Below are 10,685 nucleotides of genomic sequence, written 5' to 3'. Positions count from 1 at the left end.
ACCTATCCAACCACTGGGACTCCCACTGATCCCAAGAATGGAACTTTGAATGCCCCTTCGGATTAGCGCCATGACCACTCCATTCATCAACTACTAGACCGTAAGAAAGTACACCGGCCACCGCTCTGTACCGGCATTTCCCAAAATCAGTGGGGTCCCATCAGTCAGACCCTGCTCATCAGCAAATGATTATCTATCCTATGAATAGGTGATAAATTGCAATGTTAGGATTAGCCCTATGAGCAATGGGGTTCTGAAACGCCTCCTTGGAATATCCACCCTTCTATTCTGGCTTTTAAGGACCCTGTTCTCGGGATCAGTAGAGGTCCTTTGGGTCCAATATTGATAATAATGTTGTGAAGATCAGGTCATTGCTGATTTTCAGGACCACATTTGAATTGTTTTCTTAATGTAGCTTGATAAAACATACATACCAGTATTTAGGGGGAACATTTTGAGCCACTAAAAAAAAAATCTAATTTAATTGATAATAAAAATTCTGCCATTGTTCTTTTTTTGTCTTCTCTTATCCACCATTCAACAAAATTAATCCAATTTGGCTGGTACACAACTGTCCCAGGTATCCGGGGCTCTGCTTCCTTCCCCTGGGCCCGCTGCCTTCTGTTGTGCTCCACGTCGGGTTTTGCAATTTGCCCAGCATGGATCAAGGACATAATCTTCCTAGATGTATTTAAGGCCCAATAAGAGACACACCTATGTCTTGGAATTGAGACTCCAAGACCTTTATGTTTGGTGTGCTCCATCTTCTGTGCATACTGTGCATTACTTGCCCCCGTGCCTGCTGGGTTACACGTCACCCATCCTGCTGCTCCTAAGATTCCTGAGTGTGACAAGTCCTCACTTCCCACGTGCCTTCCTACCTGCTCCAACAATGCCCTGGGCCCGTATGCTACTATCTATTTCTTATAGTGAAAACTTATAGGGATTGTCCACAGAAAATAAGTTATTAATCATCTTCAGCCTCATGATAGGTGTTAACTTATTGATTAGTGGAAGTCCATCTGCTGGAATCTGCACCAGTCGGCAAAGTGGGGAATATTTATCCCCAGCTGCTCGTTTTTATCCCTGCTGGAATGGAGCGGCAAGGTGGATGCTTGATAGTCACTCCTTTTGTTCTCTATGGGGCGGCCAGAAAAAGTCAAACACTCAGCATCCCCATAGGTTATGCATAGAGCAGCGTTCAAGTGTGTGCATTGATGCTTCATTCTAACCGGGTTAAAAGTTAACCCATATTTCAGATCGGTGTGAGTCCCAGTGGTCAAATACCTGTATATCCTGTGGATAGATAACTTGTTTTCACCTGACAAGCCCTTTAAGGTCCCCATACACATTGCTATTTCATGGGGCTGGCTGCTCATCTCATATCATGGTGCCGCTTTCTCCACTCTCTCTGCTGAAAACACTTGAATGCCCCACTACCACCGGATTATATTTCCTAAATAATTAATATTTTGCACTCACAATTGCTCATTTTGCCTTTCTACCCAGATAATTGTTCTCGTTTCCCTGCATTAGAACTACAATTCTACATTACTGCAAAGTCCCTGGCAGGAGGAGGAGCAGAGCATTTAGATCAGCAGTTTAAGAGGGTGATGAAAAATGCAGGGAAAAGAGAAGAATTAGCTGGGTAGAAAGGCAAAATGAGCAATTGTACGTACAAAGTGCTGTATAATATGATGATTGCACTTTATTAAGAGGATTACAAATTTGATGGGAGTGTTTTTTTTAAAAGAAACACAAATGATTTGGGGTTATACCTTTGTATATGTGCAGTGGCATACTCTCAATGGCGGTAGGCATCGCAGCTGCTATGAGGCCTGTATAGCGGAATGCCAAAACAGTTGAAAGCAATGTATCAGAGCAACAGGGGAACGAGGAGAAGAGGTGAGTATTGTATTTTATTTAAAATCAGTGAATATATTGTTGTGGCTAGAATTCTATATGGAGGACTATGGGGTGCATTATATTGTATGGAGGACTGTTAGGGTGCATTATATTATATGGATGGTTATGGAGTGTATTATACTATATGGAGGACTATGAGGAGTGCATTATACTGTATGGAGGACTATGGGAAGTGCATTATACTATATGGAGGACTATGGGAAGTGCATTATACTATATGGAGGACTATGGGGAGTGCATTATACTATATGGAGGACTATGGGAAGTGCATTATACTATATGGAGGACTATGGGAAGTGCATTATACTATATGGAGGACTATGGGTAGTGCGTTATACTATATGGAGGACTATGGGGAGTGCATTATACTATATGGAGGACTATGGGAACTGCATTATACTATATATGGAGGACTATGGGAAGTGCATTATACTATATGGAGGACTATGGGTAGTGCATTATTCTATATGGAGGACTATGATAAGTGCATTATACTATATGGAGGACACTGGTAAGTGCATTATACTATATGGAGGACTATGGCAAGAGCATTATACTATGTGGAGCACTATGGAAAGTGCATTATACTATTTGGAAGGCTATGTGGGAACTGTCACACTATATGGAGGGCTATGCGGGTGCCAGTATAATATTTGGAGGGCTATGTGGGGACCATTATAATATTTGGAGGGCTATGTGTAGGCCATTATACTGTATGCAAGCAATTATCCCATGTGAAGGTTTGTGTGTATTCCATTGTACTGTGTGGAGGGCTATGTGGGGGCCCTTATACTGTTTAGAGGGCTAGTGCAGGTCATTATGCCGTAGGGGGAGGTATGAGGGCCATTATACTGCAATCACGGTGGTGCGGGGGTCACAGTTGGGGGATCTTAGTATGTTGGGGTCACCATACTATGCTGGGAGAGTTCCGGTGGGGTACAGTAGGATCACCATACTGTGCATGTGGAGGGTACTGTAAAGGAATTCACTGTGGGGGTATCATGCAGTATTTGTAGGGCATTTTTGCTGGCATCATACTTTATGGGTGCAATAAAAGGGGAATCTAGGGCTTCATTAAGGGAAGAAAGTATGTTGTAAAGGCTGAAAAGTTGTGATATATGCTTTTCTGTGACCCTGCCAAATAATTTTAATTTTTTTTGGGGGGGGATTGTGGGAGCCCAATTAGAACTTTTGCTATGGGACCACATGACTTTTCAGTACCCCCGAGATACGTGCTCTTCTTTGCATCTATTTTCTTTGCCTGTAAGAAAAACTTATGATTTTCAAACCTGTTTGGACATGGTGTGTCATTATCATAAGCCGGTCTGGTCACATTTTTGCCAAACTATGATTCAGAGGCCAGAATAAGCTCTCCCCACCCAAGCCTGGTTATTTCTATACTTTTAGTATTTGTTATCAATATTTCTGTATTATTCCTAATAAAACCCCAATGTTTGCATTTCTTTAGTGTATAAAGTGTTTATTGTTTTTTTTTTTTTGGACTGGGTCAAAATTTAAATGATAAAATTCAACACTTGCCTTAGGATAAAATCTGATAACGATTAGTGAAGGTCACTGTCTGAGGACGCTTTCAGATTTTGTTGGCGGATTCCATGCATGTGCTGTATAGGTACTAAGTTTTCTGAATAGATTAATGTGTTATTTCCTTTTCCACAATAATAAAGTTTTATAATTTATGATGATCGTTTGCAGACAAATGCAGAGCCGGTTGGTCCAGCTTGGAGTCACTCTGCAGCTTCCTATAATGTGACATCACTGGAGCAGTGAGTAAGAAGCGGAAGGTGGAAGAAGCAGACAGACTCCGAGCAGACAATTCTTCATATCAAGACATCTCTCCTTCTCACAGGTAGGTGCTATAGTCAATTCCAGGGATGAAGGCGCTTTATACCAATTTCTATGCATTCTATTGGTGCATTTTATGTAATGTAACATGATAACGTAAATATTTACAGAGTGTATTGTTGTTGGAATTTTAAGGAAGTATTTACTTTCCATCAGCCTCTCATAACTTCCTGAAACTAAAGAAATATTTGTGATTCCTGCTTACGTTAACTAAGCAAAATTTTTCAAGTTGTATTAGAGGAAAAGTAAAATGTCAAAGTTAGTTGGCAACAATCAGCCTCTGTGTAACCGTATGTGGAATAGTCACTATATTGATGATTTATTGGCAATATATATGTGGATAGATAGATGATGGAGATATAGATAGATAGATAGATAGATAGATAATAGATTGATAATAGATAGATAGATATGAGATAGACAGATAGATAGATAGACAGATAGATAGATAAAATGAAAAAATGAGGCACCATACATCTGTAAAAAAGCTGAAGATGAAAAGAGGATGGCTTCTACAAATGGGTAATGATCCTAAACACGTCACAATCCACAATAGACAACCTCAAAAGGCTCAAGCTGAAGGTTTTACAATGGCCCTCACAGTCCCCTGATCTGAACATCATTGAAAATCTGGGTCTAGACCTCAAAATAGCCGTGCACGAAAGACAACCCAGGAATCTCACAGAAGTGGAAGAATCTTCCAAGGAAGAATGGATGAAAATCCCTCAAACAGGAATTGAAAGACTCTTCTCTGGTTACAGAAAGCATTTACAAGCTGTGATACTTTCAAAACAGGGCGCTACTAGGTGCAAACCATGCAGAGTGCCCAAACTTTTGAGTCAGCCCATTTTCCTTTTTGTAGTTTTGAAAATGTAAAAGATGAAAATATATATATATATATATGTTTGCCTAACATGTAAAGGAAATGTGTCATCTTTAACTTTAGGCCTTTTAGAGATTGTTTCCTCTTCATATTGCTTAACTGTTCCCAATTACAGTATATTTGACCAGTGATTTTTGACTTTTAAATGCCACTGTAGGTAGATAGATAGATAAAGAGATAGATAGAAATAGAAAGGAAACACATCAGCACTCTGTATGAGACAAGATATTACTCTGTAAGGTATACTTACAAAAATGAAGGTTCTTAGCACATAAATTGGCCAATTCATGTGTGCCCATCAACCGTAGCAAGGTGACCTCCCTTTGATTGGCCTCGGGGAGACCAAAACATCCAACACCGCGGAGACACCATCACGTGTTTCTCAACGCAGTGATTCCAGAACACTGCCCCCATCCCTTATGGGAAATATGCAAATGCAAGTAAAGAAGCTGCGGAGACACCATCACGTGTTTCTCGACGCAAGCAATGAATAGCCAGGCCTTTCCCCGGGAAGGAACAACCACGGGAAGGGCAGCATCCTAAGAAGGAAAGCCACCTATGCCAAGCATGGTATCCATCCACAGACAGCTGTTTCGGGGTTTTTGCCCCTCATCAGTGTGGAGTAGGAATCTGGCTATTAGGAGCAGTGCCTAGTAAAAAGGCTATTCATTGCTTGCGTCGAGAAACACGTGATGGTGTCTCCGCAGCTTCTTTACTTGCATTTGCATATTTCCCATAAGGGATGGGGGCAGTGTTCTGGAATCACTGCGTTGAGAAACACGTGATGGTGTCTCCGCGGTGTTGGATGTTTTGGTCTCCCCGAGGCCAATCATCTGTGCCTTTATAGCCTTTTTACTAGGCACTGCTCCTAATAGCCAGATTCCTACTCCACACTGATGAGGGGCAAAAACCCCGAAACAGCTGTCTGTGGATGGATACCATGCTTGGCATAGGTGGCTTTCCTTCTTAGGATGCTGCCCTTCCCGTGGTTGTTCCTTCCCGGGGAAAGGCCTGGCTATTCATTGCTTGCGTCGAGAAACACGTGATGGTGTCTCCGCAGCTTCTTTACTTGCATTTGCATATTTCCCATAAGGGATGGGGGCAGTGTTCTGGAATCACTGCGTTGAGAAACACGTGATGGTGTCTCCGCGGTGTTGGATGTTTTGGTCTCCCCGAGGCCAATCATCTGTGCCTTTATAGCCTTTTTACTAGGCACTGCTCCTAATAGCCAGATTCCTACTCCACACTGATGAGGGGCAAAAACCCCGAAACAGCTGTCTGTGGATGGATACCATGCTTGGCATAGGTGGCTTTCCTTCTTAGGATGCTGCCCTTCCCGTGGTTGTTCCTTCCCGGGGAAAGGCCTGGCTATTCATTGCTTGCGTCGAGAAACACGTGATGGTGTCTCCGCAGCTTCTTTACTTGCATTTGCATATTTCCCATAAGGGATGGGGGCAGTGTTCTGGAATCACTGCGTTGAGAAACACGTGATGGTGTCTCCGCGGTGTTGGATGTTTTGGTCTCCCCGAGGCCAATCATCTGTGCCTTTATAGCCTTTTTACTAGGCACTGCTCCTAATAGCCAGATTCCTACTCCACACTGATGAGGGGCAAAAACCCCGAAACAGCTGTCTGTGGATGGATACCATGCTTGGCATAGGTGGCTTTCCTTCTTAGGATGCTGCCCTTCCCGTGGTTGTTCCTTCCCGGGGAAAGGCCTGGCTATTCATTGCTTGCGTCGAGAAACACGTGATGGTGTCTCCGCAGCTTCTTTACTTGCATTTGCATATTTCCCATAAGGGATGGGGGCAGTGTTCTGGAATCACTGCGTTGAGAAACACGTGATGGTGTCTCCGCGGTGTTGGATGTTTTGGTCTCCCCGAGGCCAATCATCTGTGCCTTTATAGCCTTTTTACTAGGCACTGCTCCTAATAGCCAGATTCCTACTCCACACTGATGAGGGGCAAAAACCCCGAAACAGCTGTCTGTGGATGGATACCATGCTTGGCATAGGTGGCTTTCCTTCTTAGGATGCTGCCCTTCCCGTGGTTGTTCCTTCCCGGGGAAAGGCCTGGCTATTCATTGCGGCTGTATGACAGTCACAACACACAGGCTCTCCATACATGTGTAGTGACTGTCACAGCCACTACACACGCATCTGCGGCGCCGAACAGCTGATTATCGGAGCGCTCCAGGCATCCGGGTTCCCGCTGCAGCTTCTTCAGTAAGCGCTATATCTTGCCGATTAAGGAGGGCTCCGAACATATTCACTCATGTCTAGTTGCTTTTACACAAACATTTTTGGGGAAAAATGCTGTACAGTCTTGTGCCATTTTTCCTGGAATTTTTTGTAACTTTTGCGTCCAGATGTTGGCTGTATTTCAAACTGTGAGTTTTAAGGTTGGTATCATTTTTTTTCTAACTTTCATTGGGTCTATGGCAATTTTTACCTTTATAAACAAAGCATTCTGTAAGTGTGTGATTTTTTTATTTTTTTTTTCAATAAGCCTTCCTGTAGAAAAAAAAACTTACCCTACTTGATGAAAATATATGAAAAGGCCATCAAAACCATTTGTAGAAAACACGGGTCTCTAGTCTGTAGCAATGTCTTTTTATGTTGCTGCTTTAATTTTCCTGCAATGTGGACAAAAGTCAAGATCTAGCGGGAAGTTTGAGGAGACGACGGAAGCAGCACATAATCGCTTCTGTCTTCGTAGCGCTCATTACTCTTTATGTAATAAACAGAAGCATTGATAATGACGCTGCTTCTATTGAACCTCATATGATTGCAGCGTATCTCCCTGACTGACACTGTTCCGCCCCTCAGTGTGTTGCAGTTACTGACAGCTCAGCCATCCAATCTGGTACAAGTGTTTACTGATGCTGTCAGTACTTTGATTGACAGCTCAGTTGTCCAGTCTGGTGCAGGAGCGTTCTGAGCTGTCAATGTGTTGATTGACAGCTCGGCCATCCAATCTGAGTCTGGGAGGCGCTAGCTGTCTCATTGTCCCAGGTAATTGCCAAGCTACTTAACTGAGCTGTTAGTCCCATACCTCTGCCAGACGTACATTCAGCTAGTGTGTGGTTTGTCTCTCTGTGCCTTGTGCTCTGTTTGTAGATCTTTTGTTGCCTGACCTAGGACGTTGTTCTGATTATCTGTCTGCTTAACCACTTCTGTTCTGATCTGCTATCTTTCCGGTATTCTGAACCCTGTACGCAGGGTCGGACTGGGGTGTCTGGGGCCCACCAAGGGAATGGACTCTAGGGGCCCACCCTACAGCTATATGCAAATATCTGTCAGTCGTTATCCTCAATATATTGGAGCATCAGCTGTAAAACACAGGAAGCTCCTACCGTGCGCCCCCATAACTGGGATGTATAATTACGGTAGTTTACATGAATGGGGTTCTTTGGTTATAACAAGTTATCACCGATCCATGGGCTCCACAGGATAGGTGATCACTTTGGTCCGACGATTAGAAAATGCACCGATCGGAAGAATGGGGAAGTTTTATCGTTGATAGGACACTTATCCCCATTTTAAAATGCAGCGGCAGGTGGGATGTCTGACCACAGCTCCATTCATTCTCTTTGGGGCTTCCAGAAAAAAACAAGTGCAGCCACTGAGGGAATGAATGGATCAGTAATTGAGTTGTACATGCCACTCCTGTCTAATGGGGATAAAAAGTTCCACATTCTGCCGATTGGGTCCAAGTAGTCAGACCCCACCAATCAGTACATTGTTACACGTGGAGCAAAGACAATTATGGCAGCTAAATAAGAAAGGGTTCTTTACAGTAAGAGCAATCAGACTGGAATTCCGACCACAAGAGCTAGTAATGGCAGTTACTATAACAACATTTAAAAAAGATGAAGACACAAAAGAGAATAGTAAAACCAAAAACACTCAGTTTGAAAAAATGTTGCAGTAATCCGCAAGTGCTAGTAAAAGATGTAAAAAACAGGGTATTTGGTTGATACGTTTTTTGCAAAAAATGTATACTAAGCTGCTCTACCAATCTTCACGGTATACCCTTATCAGAGCAGTCCTAACTAATGTATGCAATCCCTATCTGATGTATTTAAAAACCTGATCATCTGTATATAACCTGTGTGAACAGGGTTCAGAGAGGAAAAATCCATGTGTGCATACAGGGTAGAACAGCTTTTGTGCAGATAGCCCAAGAGGAGTGGTGGAACTCCCCAGTCTTGTAGACACAAGAGAACAATTATGGAAACAGGAACACATGGGCTACTTGCACAGTGAACAAGTCTGTATGATCATGTTCACACACCACCAAGAAACCTGAAGACACAAAAGAGAATAGTAAAACCAAAAACACTCAGTTTGAAAAAATGTTGCAGTAATCCGCAAGTGCTAGTAAAAGATGTAAAAAACAGGGTATTTGGTTGATACGTTTTTTGCAAAAAATGTATACTAAGCTGCTCTACCAATCTTCACGGTATACCCTTATCAGAGCAGTCCTAACTAATGTATGCAATCCCTATCTGATGTATTTAAAAACCTGATCATCTGTATATAACCTGTGTGAACAGGGTTCAGAGAGGAAAAATCCATGTGTGCATACAGGGTAGAACAGCTTTTGTGCAGATAGCCCAAGAGGAGTGGTGGAACTCCCCAGTCTTGTAGACACAAGAGAACAATCATGGAAACAGGAACACATGGGCTACTTGCACAGTGAACAAGTCTGTATGATCATGTTCACACACCACCAAGAAACCTGAAGACACAAAAGAGAATAGTAAAACCAAAAACACTCAGTTTGAAAAAATGTTGCAGTACCCTGAAACAGGGTTCAGAGAGGAACTGCTCTGATAAGGGTATACCGTGAAGATTGGTAGAGCAGCTTAGTATACATTTTTTGCAAAAAACGTATCAACCAAATACCCTGTTTTTTACATCTTTTACTAGCACTTGCGGATTACTGCAACATTTTTTCAAACTGAGTGTTTTTGGTTTTACTATTCTCTTTTGTGTCTTCAGGTTTCTTGGTGGTGTGTGAACATGATCATACAGACTTGTTCACTGTGCAAGTAGCCCATGTGTTCCTGTTTCCATAATTGTTCTCTTGTGTCTACAAGACTGGGGAGTTCCACCACTCCTCTTGGGCTATCTGCACAAAAGCTGTTCTACCCTGTATGCACACATGGATTTTTCCTCTCTGAACCCTGTTCACACAGGTTATATACAGATGATCAGGTTTTTAAATACATCAGATAGGGATTGCATACATTAGTTAGGACTGCTCTGATAAGGGTATACCGTGAAGATTGGTAGAGCAGCTTAGTATACATTTTTTGCAAAAAACGTATCAACCAAATACCCTGTTTTTTACATCTTTTACTAGCACTTGCGGATTACTGCAACATTTTTTCAAACTGAGTGTTTTTGGTTTTACTATTCTCTTTTGTGTCTTCAGGTTTCTTGGTGGTGTGTGAACATGATCCTACAGACTTGTTCACTGTGCAAGTAGCCCATGTGTTCCTGTTTCCATAATTGTTCTCTTGTGTCTACAAGACTGGGGAGTTCCACCACTCCTCTTGGGCTATCTGCACAAAAGCTGTTCTACCCTGTATGCACACATGGATTTTTCCTCTCTGAACCCTGTTCACACAGGTTATATACAGATGATCAGGTTTTTAAATACATCAGATAGGGATTGCATACATTAGTTAGGACTGCTCTGATAAGGGTATACCGTGAAGATTGGTAGAGCAGCTTAGTATACATTTTTTGCAAAAAACGTATCAACCAAATACCCTGTTTTTTACATCTTTTACTAGCACTTGCGGATTACTGCAACATTTTTTCAAACTGAGTGTTTTTGGTTTTACTATTCTCTTTTGTGTCTTCAGGTTTCTTGGTGGTGTGTGAACATGATCATACAGACTTGTTCACTGTGCAAGTAGCCCATGTGTTCCTGTTTCCAACATTTAAAAAAGGTCTGGATGCTTTTTCAACAAAACATGACATTGTCAGTTATAAATAATCT

At 42.3% G+C, this 10,685-nt stretch overlaps 1 protein-coding gene across 1 annotated transcript in view; it reads left to right on the top strand.

Moving 5' to 3' along the window:
• The first annotated feature begins 3,692 nt into the window (after nt 1–3,692).
• Nucleotides 3,693–10,685, top strand: part of TMEM40 (transmembrane protein 40) — a 46,573-nt gene continuing 39,580 nt past the window's right edge. The window contains exon 1 of the mRNA XM_069736729.1: nt 3,693–3,793. The gene's annotated coding sequence lies outside the window, so the exon portion shown is untranslated. The remainder of the gene's footprint in view (nt 3,794–10,685) is intronic.

The sequence above is a fragment of the Ranitomeya imitator genome, chromosome 8, assembly GCF_032444005.1.
Source record: "Ranitomeya imitator isolate aRanImi1 chromosome 8, aRanImi1.pri, whole genome shotgun sequence".
In the NCBI taxonomy this organism is placed as follows: domain Eukaryota; kingdom Metazoa; phylum Chordata; class Amphibia; order Anura; family Dendrobatidae; genus Ranitomeya; species Ranitomeya imitator.
The sequence above is the reverse complement of the archived record's forward strand: the minus strand, read 5'-3'. Positions and strand labels throughout refer to the sequence as shown.